General features: G+C 37.9%; 1 protein-coding gene across 2 annotated transcripts in view; it reads right to left on the bottom strand.

Annotated features, from left to right (window-relative positions):
- LOC141388590 (serine/threonine-protein kinase 32A) overlaps positions 1-6,155 on the bottom strand; it is a 182,958-nt gene extending 176,803 nt beyond the window's left edge. Inside the window, exons 1-2 of one of the 2 annotated variants that reach the window (XM_073958536.1) lie at positions 5,808-6,130; positions 5,105-5,403 (exon numbers count right to left, since the gene is read on the bottom strand). The gene's annotated coding sequence lies outside the window, so the exon portion shown is untranslated. Of the gene's footprint in view, positions 1-5,104; positions 5,404-5,807 lie in introns of both variants that reach the window. The other variant, XM_073958535.1, reaches the window with a different exon arrangement.
- Positions 6,156-18,496: the final 12,341 nt, after the last annotated feature.

The raw sequence follows: 18,496 nt of genomic DNA, 5'->3' as shown, positions 1-18,496 counted from the left end.
CTGTTGCGAGGTGATAACCGGCTGGTCCTAGGGACTTCAATGCGCATCATGAGTTATGGCGTTCAGCTCTAGGGAATGACCAGAGAGGTACAGATCTGGCTGAGCAAATAGATAGCTCCACATTCTGCACTGCGAACGAGGACGCACCCACCAGGATTAGAGCAGACTGCCACAATTCGCCTGTCACCTGGTCTGACGAATGACGTGACATGACAACCCGTCATTTCCCTTGGGTCGGACCATCTCCCAATCCTCATCTCCATAAACAGACCACCAAACTTTATAACCTCTGAACGCCGCACTTTTATTAATCATGGGAAAGCGGATTGGCAAGGTTTCAGAGAGTTCACTAATCAACGCTTCAGAGAACTGCCCAATCCCTTTGATGTTCGGGTAGCAGAGAGGAAATTCCGAGACATCATCAGCCGCTCGCTTTATTCCTGCTGGTCGAATACCTGAAATAAGACCCAATTTCCCAGCAGAGGCGACGGGATTAGCTAATGAGCGTGATGTGCTTCGCCGCACGAACCCTAACGACCCCAGAGTCAGGGAACTGACAATGGAAGTCAATAGATTAGTCGGTGAACACAAGCGGAAAAAGTGGCTAGAACATCTGAAGTGCTGCAAGATTGGAGCCGGCTGTAGTAAATTGTGGACAACGGTTAAGGCGTTATCGAACCCTGGTAGGAGAGACGTTCGGACATCTGTCATGTTTAACGGCGTGGCTGTGACAGATCCGAAGAGGTGCGCTGGCTATTTTTGCCGACAATTTATCGAGCACCTCGATAGCGACCGGGCGAAGAGAAGTGTTTTGCGTCGTTTGCGATCTCTTCCAGTCGAGGAAGAACCGCCACAATTTACGATGGATGATGTTGCAGATGTTATCTGAGGCGCAAAGTCATCCAAAGCGCTTGGACCTGACGGAATTTCTATGGTGATGCTAAAACAGCTGGATGACCCAGGAGTCGAGTATTTAAGCAAGGTCCTCAGATGCCTGGAAGATGGGCAGGGTGGTCCCGCTGCTGAAGCGTGGCAAAGATGCCAGTAGAGGTGAGTCATACAGGGCGATTTCACTTCTATCGCCAGTAGCAAAGATACTCGAGGCATTACTCCTCCCCAGCATCAGAACGTGTTATCCCGTTGCGGATCATCAACACGGATTCCGGAAGCAGCATAGTACCACAACAGCATTGCACTCCATTTCCACATATATTGGCCGAGGGCTCAACCAGCTCAAACCATGACACAGAACAGTGATGGTAGCATTGGATCTGACCAAAGCGTTTGATACCGTCAGCCATGCTAGGCTATTCGAGGATATCGAGAATACTACCCTCCGGCCTTGTCTGAAACGCTGGGTCATCAACTATTTGTGTGGTCGCCAGTCATACGTGGAATTCAGAGACAGGATGTCCAAACCCCGTAGAGTGAAGCAGGAAGTTCCCCAAGGAAGGGTGATATCTACGGAACTGTTTAACCTCTACCTCTCTGCCGTCCCGACGGCATTGAGTTAATTACGTACGCGGATGATTGTACACTCATGGCGTCAGGTCCCAACATCGGTAACGTTTGTGACAGACTAAATGCCTATCTCATTGATCTTGTAGAGTTTTTCTACTCGAGGAATATGAAAATATCCACCACTAAGTCAACAGCCACACTGTTCACCACATGGACGGCGCAAATGAAGCTCCCACTGAATGTACAGGTGGACGGTGCAATTATTCCGACCTCAAACTACCCCAAAGTCCAAGGGGTCACATTCGATTGCATGTATAAGTCGTCCCAGCATACTACAGTTATCTGTGATAAGCTGAGAAACAGCAACAAGGTCCTCAAGTCCCTAGCCGGCAGCACTTGGGGTGCGGATAAAGAAACCTTGTTAACCACATACAACGCGATATGACGGTCTGTGGTAAGCTATGCGGCGCCAGTGTGGTTTGCTAACGTAAGTGATACGCAATGGGATAAACTACAAATCAGTCAGAATACTGCAACAGGGTGTCACCACAGCTACAGGGTGTCACCTCATGTCTGCAGTGGACCACTTACATGAGGAGACCAAGATCCTTCCTGTGCGTCGACACAACACGATGTTGACGATGCAGTACTTGCTTGGATGCTATAGGCAAGACCACCCAAATCACCACCTGGTGGATATGCCTGAACTCCCCAGGCAAGTTAGGGAGGATTATCGAGATCTGGAGAGAGAGGTCCAAAGATATAAAAGAGAACCTCTAGATCAACACTGATGGGGTTGCAGAGGCTCTGGCAGCCTACAGTGCGAATATCGTCCTCGACGATAATCCACCACCCGTTGCAGCAGAAGAACAACAGCTGCCAAGACAAACGAAGTGTTAGCACAACATAGATCTGGTTGGTGCAGCCGCCTCAATTCTTACTGGGCCAAGATTGATGGCATGCGGAATATCTGCCCAGCATGTGGCACCAGTCCGCATACTACGCAGCACCTGTTTAACTGCCCATCCAACCCGACTAACTTAACTCTACTCTCTCTTTGGACGAATCCTATTCAGGTGGCGTGCTTTCTGAACTTGGAGCTGGAGGCAGAGCCGAATCAATAAAATAAAGATTTACATGTACCTGTAGAAGCTGCTACAACAACAACATAGGTCCATGTTTTGGTCTCCCATATAATAGTACCAAATGAGTTTTTGTATTTTGAGGATTTTAAATAATTTTTTTAAACGAACTAACTGGAATTTGACATTGGAGGTTCTTAATGATCACAACACTTATACACCAAAAATTTTCAACATAGGTCCATACATTGGCATAGGCCCGGTTAACGGTATCTCTCGACTTTCGGTATTTTGAGAATTTGTTATGAACGCATCGGATTGCAAATTAATTTGCTAGGCAACGGTGCACTGTGGTTTAGCTTGTATGGGAGAGAACGACAAAAATATTTCTAATCAAGATATCGATCTGAAATTTTTACCGTAAACTTGTAGTGACTAGAAGGTAATTTTCCACAAAATTCGTCAGGATTGGTTCACTTTTAGGTATAGACCCCTATAACGGTACTTCCAGGTTTTTATTAATTTCAAGATTTTGTCTATATTTTCAAAGTGAATTCGCTGTAATTTGACATTTTGTGTTCTTTGTTCGTATTAAACATCTTGCGTAGGTCCATGGTCGATAGAGGTCTACTTTTTGGTATATCCCCCATATAGATGTACCTCCCGTTTTTTTATAATTTCACGATTTTGGCCATATTTTCCAATTGAATTTGCTGCAATTTGACATTTCAAGTGTAGGTCCATGGTCGATAGAGGTCCACGTTTTTATATATCCCCCATATAGACGAACCTCCCGTTTTTTTTTATAATTTCACGATTTTGGCCATATTTTCCAATTAATTTGCAATTTGACATTTCAAACATTCTTGCCAAAATTCATCAATAGTCCTATATCATGTTAACTCCCGATATTTGGCATATTTAAATATTTGGCCTAAATTTTCTACAAAAACCTTTGTAAAAATCGTGACAATTTATGAATTTTATGCTTGACAAGGATTAACTGGTAACAAGTATCAACAATATGAGGCACAGAATATTCTTACTAGGTGCGCTAAAATATGGACCGCGGTGGATGTGTTCGCCGATCAAATTTACTACAAAATTTTCACATGCAATTCGAAAAATTTCAATTTAAATTCGAATTCCATTTGAATGTCGAATTATTTTATTTGTAATTTGAGAATTCCAATTGAAATTCGAAGTTTTTCATTTGTAATTCGAATTTTTTCAGTGGTAATTCCAATTTTCCATTTATAACTTAAATGTTTTCATTTGCAATTTGAATATTTTTAGTTGAAATTACTAATGAAAAAATTTGAATTACAAATGGAAAAATTCAAATTACTAATGGAAATATTCGAATTCCAAATGAAATAATTCGAATTACAAATGAAAAAAATTCGAATTTCAATTGGAATTCTCCAACTACAAATTAAATAACTCGAAATTCAATTGGAATTCTCAAATTACAAGTGAAATGTTTCGAATTTCAAATAAAATAATCAAATTACAACCGAAATTCTTTGAATTACATTCTTCGAAAACAAATGGTGTAGATGGGGACCGAAATCCCAAACCACTTTTTGAATTTGTTATATCTCGAAAACTAACGAACCGATTTTCATTAAATTTTCAACGGTACAAAAAGCGTAGATCAGAAGCGCAGTCCATTACTCAATTACTTAAAGAGCGTCTTAACTGACAAAATCAATTTTTCAGAAAATTTAAAGATTACATTTTTAATTCCAACTATAAAAATAATTTACACAAAACAAATAACAAACCACATACTCCACCTTTTACACCGAGCTAACGGGATATTAGTGCTAATTTTCTATGCACAACCTGTTTGATGTTATTTTTTCAAACTTCAAGAAATTGAGTTGTAACTCATTGATTTCTCAAGATATCATCATGGAATTTCGACACGATATGAAGTTATTATCAGTCGGGAGTCACCGTGGTGCAGTGGTAATCACGTCCACCTTGCACTCAGTAGGTCAATCCCTAACCAGAACAAAAAAAAAATTGCGGCGGTGACAAATCCCCTCAATGTAATGCTGGTTTAATTTTCCTGAGTATTTCAGATATGAAAAACTTCTCAACAAGTGGTGTCATAAGATCCCATATCATTGGGCCAATAAATCGGCGTGCACTCATTGCTATAAGAGAAGCCTCTATTGTCCCTTCGGGGATGTATGAAGTTGTTAAATTATTAAATTCCTTAATCGACAAATTTCTTCATTTGAGTTGACACTCTTTAAGTAAATGAGTAGCTCCTTAATTAATTAATCGATTTTTGCATACGTTAAATTCCCTAAATAAAGAGTAGTCATGCCTCAAAGGAATTATTTTGGAGCAACTACAAAATTTTTCATGAAATCTTCTAGTTTTATTCATATTAGTTTAAGTCTGTTATTAAAATAATTAAATTCAGAATATCGATTACTTCCTAATCCCCCGTCTTAATAGTTAATTGCTCTCACAACTACATTTAAAATTCCCATATTCTAGATTGGTTATCTTGCAATTGTTCAATACTCTAATCTAATACAAACCTGGATAAATTTGAATGACGGATTATTCCTTTGAGATTTTCGACGTAGGTAACGATTAATAATTCAGAGAATTTCTTTTGACATTTTATTGACATTCCTTTGATTGATTTGTTAAAAACAAACAATAACACAGAAGCTATACACCTTATATACATACATATGTATTTAAAATCAGCTTTACCATATATACATGGGTTTGTATGGATGTATGTAGGCCTAATAAAAATCTTGTCACAGAAATCTACCCACATACACTTAATTTGACACAAGAACACTTGTTTTATTTGCACATTGAATCACTAAAAAAATCATAGAAAAGCCCCTTTTGTGCGAATGAACTTAAAAAAACAACAAGAACACATTCACACACTCTCGAATTGCCAATACGTATCCCACTGGTTGTCTGGATGGTTGGTTGCTTGACTAGGACAGGAAGTGAAGCTCTTCTCTTGTGGTTTGTTGTGTTTGCTTCAACGTCCGTAACAAAAAATAACAACGGGAACAAGGACATATACGTTACGCAGAGAAAAAAACACATCACACTTTTGGCGTCATATTTCCTACGACTAGTCGGGATATATGATGGTTGGTTGGCTGTTATTAACCGGCGTCAGACAATACACTTAAATATGCGCCTGCTTTGAGATGTCTGTGTTTACACAGTGAGACTGAAATTAGTTTTTTCTAATACGTATATACACACCTTGGATACATATATGCACAAGCGTTTGATTGTTATACTTGGATCAAATTATAGAAACCATTGGTAACAGTAACACACACACACAAATTTGAGTATGGCACACCAAGTGATGTTGCAATTAAATTTTCTTAAATTTTCTATTTCCAAGGAAACTGACGTTGCTACACTTTTTTAACACTATACACGCACATCAAAGGAACACACACGCCCATCCACAAAATCGGTTTTGAGACAGCCAATTTATAAAAAGCGTTACTTTAAACTTTTAAACAGTAATCTTCTAAATAATCAAATTAGATCCGAATCGAACGATATGAACTCCACTAAAGACAACCGCTAACTAAATGTGAGTAACGCTTTTAATAACCAATCAAGATAATTGACGAAAGAGAAACAAGTTCCACAGAAAATGCGATCCACTTATTTCAGGCGCATGTCCTTCACCATTTACCGCTATTGAATCCTTTCGTTTAAATCATTTGGAAACGATGTCAACAAGTTGCTTCATTGTTTGACCAACATCGAGATAATCACAATTCCATAAGCGCATGTCTGTATTTTTCTCTGTTGCTCTCATATTTAATATCAACAAATCATATTGATAGTGTGTCGTTTAAAATCAAAGAAAATATTGTGGTGGTCTGGAAATTGTGGTATGCAAAATGTTTGCATCAACAATGCAATTCAATCGCCAGTGCAAGTCCCTCAGCACTGCATCATATTCACATGAAACTATTCATATTATTTTTTAAAGAAGGTGAGCGGCTAAGATGTTATCCGTTTTGCTTCCTTAGCGGACATTTACTTGAGTGCATTAAACGTGCCACAGAAAAAATTTTAACGCAAGGACATCCCGCAGAAAAAAATTCAAAACGATCCGAAAGAAGCTCCTAATCTTCACATTTTCCAATTTTGTGTAGGAGGTACCCGAAGGAGAGGACCGATATAGTCCAGGGACGTACGCAGGACTTCATTTAGGAAGGGGCCCACCTTGACTAAAAATCATGGAAGTTAAAAACTTTGTATAGCGTTACATAAAGCTGTGGTAATAAAGTGGTTACATTATAGTAAGATGAAAATACTGGTTACTGGTATTCAATGAATCCCAAAGTGTCACTGGGACTACGGACTTGTGAAAAATGTTGTATTTATATTATTATTCAAAGATTGTACTTGAATTAAGAGGAGATTGAAACAGTTTTTGGTAGAATATACATATTACATAATTGTAAGATATCAACCGGATATCTGTTCCAATAACGATGATGATAATTTGATGTATTGGATTAAGGACAATAAGAGTCTGCATACATAATATAATAAATTTTTCAAACGTTTCTGCTCCGATATGATCAATATGATCATTTCAAATTATATGAACACCACCATATACGTCAAAATTAGCTAATTTGTGAACTTTATATGATAAATATAGACCAATTTTCCATTCCATGTCCATCAATTTTCCTCTAGAATTAAACAAACCCATCCATTTATGCTATTCCACATCATGAATAGTAATAAATATAACGATAATACAAAGACTTAGGGCCATTATTATATGTGTTCTTTTACTATTGGATGGATTTCAAAACGCAAAATAAACCAATTTGGAGGAATTAAAACATAATTTTAACGTTAAAAGTTAATGCCAAGAAGGTCCTCCATGAAATTTAAGTTAACCGGAACGCTATAAATCTGTTCGGTAAATTCAAACTATAACAAAAAAAGACTTATAATAATGGGGGTTAGAAACAAACTTTGTTAATTTTTATAACTACAACTAACCGCCACGAATTGATACGAATTTTTTTCGCAGAGGACTTATTTTTGCGACTACTAATCATCGTAATTATGAAAAAATATTTTTATCTCTACGGAAAAAAATTCGGGGTTCAAAGGGTTAATTCCAAATTTCAGGATTTCAGCTCTATCCGTTCACCCAAATCCAAATTGTACCAAATTAGGTACCAATTTGTACTTTTCGTGATAATAAGTAGGGATTTTCAAAAATCCTCAATCTTACACTCTATCCGTACCATTTAGTACTTTTCGTACCAATTAGTTCGAATTTCAAAAACTACCTCAATCCTACACCCGAATAGAAATCTTAATTCCAAGTTTGAGGATTCCAGCTCTATCCGTTCGCTCAAATCCAAATTGTACCAAATTTAGTACCATTTAGTACGCTTCGTACCTATGAGTACAAATGTCCAAAACATTCTCAATCCTACGCTCCCACAGTAATCTTAATTCCAATTTCAGGATTAGAGCTCTATTCGTTCACCCACATCCAAATTGTACCAAATTTAGTACCATTTAGCACTTTTCGTACCCATAAGTATGAGTTTCCAAAACTAACTCAATCTATACACCTCAATAGCAATCTTAGTTCCAAATTTCAGAGTTCCAGCTCTATCCGTTCGCCCAAATCCGAAATTTACCAAATTAAGTACCATTTAGTACTTTCCGTACCCATTAGTACGAATTTAAGAAACTTCCTCAATCCTACAATCCAACGGCGATCTTAATTCCAAATTTCAGGATTCTAGCTCTATCCGTTCACCCATATCAAAATTGTACCCTTTGGTACCCTTTGTAGCCATAAGTAAGAATTTCCAAAATATCTTCAATCCTACACTCCCATAGTAATCTTAATTCCAAATTTCACGATTCGAGCTTTATCCATTCACCCATATCCAAATTGTACCAAATTTAGTACCATTTAGTACTTTTCATACCCATTAGTACGGATTTCCTACACGACCTTAATCCTACACCCCAATAGCAATCTTAATTCCAAATTTAAGGATTCCAGCTCTATCCGTTCCCCCAAATCCAAATTGTATAAATTTAGTACCATTTAGTACTCTACGTACCCATAAGTACGAATTTCCAAAACTTCTTCACCAAATATTGCGAACATATATAGGTATATGGATGGTAAGCAACTACATTCATAACGGTACCTCGTGATTTTAGATATTTTGAAGTTTTTAGCTACATTTTTTTACCGAACCATCTGTAATTTGGCATCTGAGGTTCCCTTTAGTCACAAAACCGCTCCACCTAAAGTTGTCAACATACGAGTACATAGCTCCATTTTTTTGGGGGTTATATAACTTTACCTCCCGATTTTAAAAATGTTGAGGATTTTAGATACATTTATCTACCGAACTAGATGTCATTTGACACTTGAGGTTCCCAGCGGTCACAAAACTTCTCCACAAAAAATTGTGCACATATCTCCATGTTTTGGTATAGCCCCCACATAACGGGGGCATTAGGCGTTAACCGTGGTTCAAAAACTAGTAAAGAAAAGGAAACTAGTTATTCCGTTTTAGTTCTGAATATTTCATGATGGAGAGTATAAAAAGCTCGGTCCGACCGAACTTTACGATTTTTTACTTTTTTTTATATTCCCTTTATCTTTATTTTATTTTATTTCATTTATTCGCTGCAAAATAATTATTTCCTGTGTGATGTCAATTCATAATGTGACGGATGACTCGTGTGAAGTGTAGCACTTTAAGTATTTTTCAGATTTGTTTCTACAAAATAATGTCGCTTTGGAGGATTTGTAGGGGATTGGAAACAAATCCAGTCAATGCGAGAATTTAATTTTGTATGATAAATCTGGATGATTATGGCCAGATTTAGCAAATATGATGCTAAATCCGGATATGGAACTTTATTCAGCATGATTTTATCATTGCGGCCAGCAGCTTGAAGAACAGAAGCTGTCAAACCACTTTTTACAATCTTCGCTTTATTAAAGTTTAAAAACCCATTCGCTGCTTTTTTACAAAGAACTGTTTCTATACAATACAAATTAAATTTTTTGTAAAATTAGAAAACAGAGCATAAAAATGTCACAGTCTCTGCATATACAGTTTTCGCAAAAAAATTGTCCACAGAAGTACTGCAACATAAAGGAAACATGAAAGCTCAATAGAAAATGTGAGGGGAAAAGCATTTTTCTTCAAAATATGATTTGCACATTTTTGGTGGACAAAAATCGTTGTCGCTCCAATTTTAGATAGAAATACAAAAATAATTAGATTAAACAAGAGCTGTTTCGAGCACATACAACGAATTCAATAGATTGTTTATATTCGTGATTTTTAGTGATTTCGTTGGCTTTTCGTGATTTTGTGCGAAATCATCTCATATCTTGATTCATTGAAGTCAACATCGAAATAGTAATTTTTGCCTAAAAAAGTACTAAAAGTTGTTTAGATCAACTGTCATGGCACAAGGTAGATGCATCGGCCTATAGCTACAACCAGGGACGTACGCAGGGGGTGGGGGGGGGGCACTGGGGGCCCGTTCCCTCCCCGAAATGGTTTGGTCGACTAGCTCCAGTGAAACTGAATTCCTTCTTTATGCCATGCCACTGTTTTGGAATTCTGTAATAAATATAAAGGTCTTGAGGCTTTAAACTCATTTTGTATTCAAAATATTTACAAATTCAGTATTGTGCGGGTTAGAAGTACATAAAATTAAATGTCTATTGGACAATATATACGACATATCAAGGGTTTCCGTGGAGTATATCTCGAAAAGCAGTTAGAAAATTGTTTTACTGCCTTAATAAAAATGTTGTATTCCTATTTTATATCAACTTGTTGCTAAACAGTGGAATAAAATAATGGAGAAAAATGTATTGTTGTGCATAATAAAGTGATAATATCTGCTATAAATAGTGTGCCCATCTGAATTTTTTTCCTATCAGTAACAAATTTGTAGCTGAAAACAACCGTAAACGAAATTAATACTCAAACTTTCGTTATATGGTATTGTATTAAAATCTGCTGTTATTTGTATTGTATGTTACGGTGCTCTTGAACCAACTTTAAATGAAAGAAGAAAATCAAAAAACAAAAAATTGCATTTTTAGGTTTTTTTAGGTTTGGACGGTTTTGCTGGGAAACCACAAGCCCTATAAAAATGGAACTAAAGAAAATGTTATAGCAGTGAAAATGTTCTACAATATTGTTCTTATATGATATTTTCGTAGGTTTTACCATTTCTGAGATATAGAAGTTCAAATTTAAACAATTCACTGACTGTATCGTCTCCTTATAAAACAATGTCAGGACTACAATTTCCCAACTTAAGCTTATATATCTCAAAAATGGTACAACCGAGTAAAAAAGTTACGAATCCCCATCTTGTAAAGAATTTTCACAGCTATACGATTTTCTGTAGTCCCATTTCGACAAGACTTACTGTTTTGAAGCAAATCGTGAAAACCTAACAAAAAACCCTAAAAACGTGACCTGAACTTCTATATCTCAAAAATGGTGAAACCTAGGAACAAATCAAACAAATTTTCAAAGTTACAACATTTTCTTTAGCCCTATTTCGATAGGAGTTGTGGTTTCCCAGCAAAATCGCGAAAACCTAAAATAAACCTAAAAATGTGAACTTATTTAAAATTCCCTCCAGCGATTTTTTCTTGTTTTGGGATTTTTCTCATCTATGAACATTGCTGTTTCAGAATCCACAAAAACTTCCCAGTTGTAAGCTCCATTCATTTAACGTTGGTTCAAGAGCACCGTGATATTGAACCCGCAACCATTAGGCTAACGATAAAAATGTAGCTCATCGAAATAATGTTCTTAGACTAATCATATGTTTGGACGAAACACGCGTCAAACAATTTGGAGTCGATTTATCCCAGTTTGTCCGTTTGTGTTGGCTCGTGGCCATTATAACTCTCGAACAGATCAACAGATTTGGTCCAAATTTTGGATCTCGCAATATTTTGTCCAAGCTTCCTTTGGACACCAGACTTCAAAATGTTTCCCTAAAATCTTGAGCAAAGTCCAATCGGATTTTTTCGAGACCTAGAGTAGGTTCGAATGTGGATTATATCGATTCACTCCTTCAGATACCTCCAACACAAAATTTCAATTATCCGATTTGACCGAAACATCCTAAAATAACGTACATATTAAATTCTGAATCTTTTTCGCTATACAATTCATAGAAAAAATTGGCTATCTTGCCCGTATTCGATCTGTCTATATATAAAAGTCTCAACTCACACAGGCTGAGGGTATATCTCTGTAGGCAAACCCGACTGTTACTTTTTACTTGTTTTCCAGAAAACAAAAGTTATGAATTTTCATAAGTTTATCTCCGCTGTACCGACAGAAGTGATTGGTCGTTGGAAAGTTTTTAAGGTCATTGAGTCCATAAACATCTAGTCGTACAATTAAGATAGAAATGGAGAAATGGATGGAGTTTTAAGCTATTTTTTCAGGATTTAGCTAAAATGTTGCCGAGCTTTTTTGAGAGATATTTTTTCGACCATGTGTTTGCGTAGTCTCAAACAGTACTGCGAGTGGGATTCGGAGTCTATAAGTCGTAGATTGCATAGCCCGACTCCTGATATTTTTTTCTTTTATTAATGTAATATTCTGAATTATTAGTTGGCTTCCACGGACTCTATCACTTCTGGTAAAATAGTAAAGTTTTGGTGTTTTTATGCGCTTAAAGAATATTATTTTCTTACAATAATGCCAAACTTTTTAATGGCACTGAAGTTAGTGTGTGATAAAGAAGAAACGGCGTTTTGTTCAGATCGAACTGTTTATATCCTCCAAAAAATGTATATATCTATTCGACATATTCGCGATTGCAATCCCTGCGTTCGAACGTGGATCTATTTTCACCACTTTTTGCATGGAAATTCCCAACAAAATAATTTCCAAAATCCATATTACTGACGATATTTTTAAAAACTATGCCAATAGCCTCGAATATAGAAAATATTTCGAAAGCTATTCGATGCGGGATTTAGAATCCAAAATGTCAAATAAGAGCTAATGTGGTTGAAAATTCTGGGATACACCAAAACGTACATCTATATGGGTAATATTAATTTGAAAGATTTTTTAGTTATTGCTTCAGTTCTGTTGGAGAATTTGGTTAAAAACTTTTGTAAGGAAACTATGCCGAACGTGGTCTGATATGGTTCATCCAAGGAATAATATATTATAATCAGTTCCAAATTTCAATCTTGTATCTAAAATATTGTGATCTCTCTCTTTTGAATGTATATACTTTGTGGCAATATTGAATATACATAAAATCAATTAAAACCCCTTTAAAATAGCTTTACGTAACGACACACAACATTTTTAATTTTCATGATTTTTGGTCAAATTGGGGCTCAAGGTCGTAAGTTTAAGAAGAACTAGGCGCGACTTTATATATAACATCGAGATGCTTCAAAGATTGTCAACAACCAACCAACAACCTCACCTGACCAAAGTGGCGGTATACGTCAAGATGTACGGATGCAAGTTCGAGGCGAAGCACATACTCGAGGTCTTTGGCATGAAAAATGAGTGGTGAAGGGATGGGAAGTCTTTTATAGAGAGGAGAAAGAAGATAGCACTCTCCTTGTGGTGGAGCTTGACGAGATCTCTCAGGCCAGTCTCACAAAAACAAAGGGCATTGCATACTTCATCTCGAATACAGTCTACTTCAAAATTGGAAGACAAGGATCGGAGAGGTAGCAATAAACAAAAGAGAGCCGAAACTATCAGCGACTCCCAAGAAGCCCATTTACTGGAGGACCAAATAAACCTCCATAGGACTACGACAGCAACTCAAACACTAAAATAGAAAATAACATATTGGTATAATCCAGGAACCTTGGACGATAAAAAAAAATTATGAGCATTTTTACAGACCGAGCTAATGGTTGATGATATGGGAAAAAGATGGAAACAACCGAGAAAACCCTAAGCCTTTTGATGAACACATACTTCCCGTCGAGCACAACGGCTCACACAGTGTCATCGAGAGAGAATGTTTACTAGAGTTGTGTAGTTCCGGAACGGAATAGTTCCAAGGAACTATTCCTGACAAGGAACTATTCGAACTATATCCAGCTCTTGCGTTTATATAGTTCCTATAGTTCATATAGTTCCTTTCGTTTTTTGGTTCCTTCAATTTAAGGCCTACGTCGATCTTACGTTGTTGCTGTTGGTTCGCTGTTGGTCTATTTCGATCTCGGAACTATTTGGAACGAAAAGAACGATGGAAGAAAAAAATTCGTTGAATCATTTCGGTCTCGGAACTATTTGGAATGAAAGGAACGATGAAAGAGAAAGATTCATTGAACCATATCGGTCTCGGAACTATGGAACTATATTAAGGAACTAGTTCCTTTGGGAAAAGAAACTAGAACGATCGATCCGCTCCGGGAACTAGATTACGCATCAGAAGAAGTACCAAAAATCCACAAATCGATGGTCAAACAAGCCGTAATAAGTTTCTCACCATACAAAGCAGCGGGACCAGACCAAATCTTCCCGGCCTTACTTCAAAAGGAAGTGAACTACATTTCGTCCATGCCAGTCGGTATCTTCAACGGGTGCTTGAAATTTGCAAAACATATTATGTGCAGGTATACTCTTATAACCTGGCAAGGGAAAAGGGAAGCCTTTATTTCCAAACCCGACAATGCAAGTTGCTCAATACAATGGAACGTACGATCGACACCATGGTAAAGGGGGACATTCCAACGATATGTTTATATACAAACAACAAGCATATGTTAAAGGAAGATCTGTCGAAACCACATAACATGAGAACTAGTATATAGAGAGAACCATCGAAATGAAGATGCAGACCTTCGCTATATGCGTCGACATCGAAGGCGCTGTCAACGTCAGCACGAAACGCTAATCCGATCCCAAGAAGAGTTTCAGATAAACTGGGCCCTGTGAACTGGATAAATTATATGCTAAGGAATAGATGGATAAGCTGAGCACTACATGACGTAACAATAAGAGACTATATTAGCCACAATATAATAGTGGCGGGCTCATCGATGCCGGATTGACGCCGAACCAAACAACACCCTTATTCCGGCCAACGGCTGCCACCTCTGTGCTGGGAGCCGCATATCCCGGAATGCCTACTCCGGATTCTTTTGGTCCGTGCCGAGAAGGAGGAAAACCCATGACCAATTTATATGTGCTCAGTTCTTCACATCCGCATCCACCACACTCAAACTTCGGTGAAATTCAATAGATGTCGGGAGTGGGTGCATCTTAAGGGTCGTTCTGGACTCGTTGCTGCATGCTGCGTGAACACAGTCCCCAGTGAGTGGTCGTCGCCAGATTACGCGACTCCCCGCAATCCCCAAAATAGTAGGAGCACAAGAAGCACTTAACACCAGCCGTTGTTGTTCCAATCCCTGCATGTGCTTCCTTTTTGCAATTTAATTGAAATGGACTCCAAGGTAATATCGAGGAAATAGTGGGCTTCATGAGTCGGAAGAATATCATGATCGTGGAGGTCCGAAAACCAAACTCAACAACTACTACAGCGTTGTGGTGGTTACAACGTACTCCACCAGAAGTGGAGGTGAGGGATTAGCTTTCCCATTGCACCAGTCTGTTCAACACATACCTATCTCGCTTAAACCTGGCTCTAATTACCCGGGGACGGGGTAGCAATCAAGTGTGGAACTGCCAAGGTAGTGTTGCTGAAAGTATACATGTCGTCGATAAATAGCTGTACTCCAGATTATAGGCCCAATATTAGCCCGCTTTTGGAAGGTCATAACCATCTGGTCTTGAGGGACTCATCATGAGTTGTTGCTTTCCGTCCTCGGAAACGACCAGCAGATTGATAGCTTTACGTTTTGCACGGTCAATGAGAACGCCCCTACCAGAATTAGCGGAGAGTGTCACAGTTCGCCAGATATAATCATCGTGTCACCTGGTCTGAAAAATGACGTCACCTGGTAACCCGTCGTTTCTCTTGAATCAGACCATCTTCCCACAATTGTTTTCATCAGCAGACCGCCCGATTTCATCACCTCTGAATGGGAAAGGTAATTGACCTATAGCCGCTAGACATGTACCTGCTGATGGAAAACCCGAAGTGAGACCAACCTTCCCAGCAGAGGAGGCGGAATTAGGAAATGAGCGTGATGAGCTTCGTTGTGCGAACCCCAGTTCCCTGACACTGGAAGTTAACAGGTTAGTCGCTAAGCATAAAGGGAACAAGTGGTTAAATCATCTGAAGTGTTACAACATTGGAGCCGGAATAACTGAATTGTGGGCAACGATTAAGTCACTCTCAAACCTTGGAAAGAAAGAAGATAGGAGCTCAGTCATGGTTGGCGACTTGACGCTGACTGATCCGAAGAGGTGCACAAGTTATCTCTATCGACAGTTTGTCAAGCACCCCGGAAGTGATAGGGCAAAGAAAAAGAGCACTACGTCGCATTGGATCTCTTCCTGCTGATGATGAACCACCACAATTTACAATGGATGATGTTTCGAATGTCATCAGGACCGCTAAGTTATCCAAAGCGTTGAGCCCTGATGAGATTTCCATGGTAATGTGGAAACAGCTGGATGTGCTGTTCTCAATCTGTCGTTCCAGAAGTCTGGAAAATAAGAAAATGGGTGGTTCCGCTACTGAAGTCGGACAAGAATGTCCGTAGCAAAGACCCTTGAGACTTTAAATCTCCCCAGAATTAGAAATAGTTATCTAGTTGCCGATCATCAGCATTGGTTCCGTAAGCAGCACAGCATGGCAACAGCTCTCAACCCCATCTCCACATATATCAGTCCAGGACTCAACAAGAGCAAGCCGTTTAATGAAACAGTGATGGTTTGATATTGTAAAGCACTCCAAGCTGTTTGAGGACATCGAGCAGACAACCCACGGATCTTCGAATCCGGTTGCGGTTTTTCTCCATCAGCTCTTGTTTTTGAAATATAGCTCAAAATCATTTTTTACGATTTTTACCTTGAATTTCTTTATTCTCGGATACAAACAAATATTTTTTATTGTGTTTTTCGATACAAACATAACAAGGAGATGTTGTACGCTCGATACAAACAGTTTCTGCAAAAATTATGGTGAGTATATCAAAAAACATAGAAGACATATAACGGAACTTATAAAAAATTCGTATTTTGAGTACTTGAAGCAGTAATTACGTCATCAGGGGAAGTCGTAGAATCTTCATATTGCATACCGGGTATGCTTATGGTGTCTGCTACATATTCAAGTATACAAATACAGTCGAAATCGCTTCTAACGTCGGTCAAGGGACCGACGGAATTTGTCGCTATAACCGATATGTCGTTATAAGCGAGAGGGCTGTAAAGGGCCCCAGAGATTTGGGACTTTTGAAATCGTCATTATAACCGATATGACGTTATAAACGACGACGCTATAAGCGATTTCGACTGTATATAATATAAAGTTCATAGCGGCCATGATTCGGCCATCAACTAAAAATCGTCATGAAGACTGCTAACGAGATATCATTTACTAATGATATCATTACCACATAAGCCATTTACTTCTTGTTAGCAGACTTCATGACTATAGGGTTACATGCGCACCTGACCAAAATAATACATGCATATATTCGTATAAGGCGTTACAAACTAGGCCAAAGGATGAAAAATCGAAATTACTCTCCTTACTACAAAAGAAATACAACAATTATAGACTGCCGGGATACTGAAATAACTAATTGTCGACGTTTAGGCCACAAATTTGGAAATAATTACCAAACTTCGTTTCAATGCTTGCCTTTCAATATCAAAGCAGTTTGCTCACCTCTTCACTTTTCAAACAAAAGTTTTTTAATTAATAAGACCGTTTCCGTTACCTCCATAGTATAAACATTTTGTTGTTTATCTTTGCTTCAGCATGGCTAATATTTGACTTTCTATAAACAGAAGGGAGCAATTATTTCTCGTTTAATATACAATTTCAATTCTATTGTTTATCAAATAGTCCTGCAGATGAACAAAACACTTTAACAAAATCTTGAAAACGCAACAGAGACGAAAGGAAATGTCATGACTATTGAAATGAGCAACTAACGAGTGTGACTACTTACTTGTGTTCGTTCATTTGCTTGTCCCGAATAATAAATTACTTAAATAATAAATGATGTTGATATTCCATTTCTTCATAGCTTCCTTTGTGTTGTGTGTTGCTCTGCCTTTCTCTATTAATACAAATGGAAAATAAATAAATTGCATTACTGTTAAATCATTTATGTATGTTAAACTCGCTACCTTGAGAATATTTTATAGGCGAGAGGATTAAATCTTAGCATCAAAAATGAAAAAAATATATTTCATACCTTAAATGTGAATTTCATAATCACTTAAATGTCTGAATCAACAGGGACAGACAGATCTGAGGGAAGAGTCTAGGAGTCACACAGCACAGGCTGTGGATATATCTCTGTCGGCAAAGCCGATTGATACCTTCTTACTTGTTTATTTTGAAATTTTACCTGCTAGAACGAAGATCATTTTAATTTTTATTAATTCTAACAGCGAAACCAGGCGATCGGTTAACGTTTACCTGCGCCACCCGAGCGATCTTTGTTTCCATAGTAATTTGTATGGGACCAACTGTGCATTTTGATCAAATGGTAAAAATTACGGGGGACTTCCAAACAAAAACCAGTAAGGAAAGGATCAAAGTCAGGAGCTATATCCAGATCTTAACCGATTTTGATATAATTTGGCACATTTATTTCCAGACCGAATTCAGTCACACATTGAAATCGGACTTATATATCGTGTTTGGAGCAGAAAATACACGAAATCGGCCGAAAATATATATGGGTGCTATATCCAAATCTGAACCGATTTCGATATAATTTGGCACAT

This window comes from Musca autumnalis, unplaced genomic scaffold (assembly GCF_047663935.1).
Source record: "Musca autumnalis isolate F117 unplaced genomic scaffold, ASM4766393v1 scaffold_1, whole genome shotgun sequence".
NCBI lineage: Eukaryota > Metazoa > Arthropoda > Insecta > Diptera > Muscidae > Musca > Musca autumnalis.
This window is presented reverse-complemented; position numbering and strand designations above follow the sequence as displayed.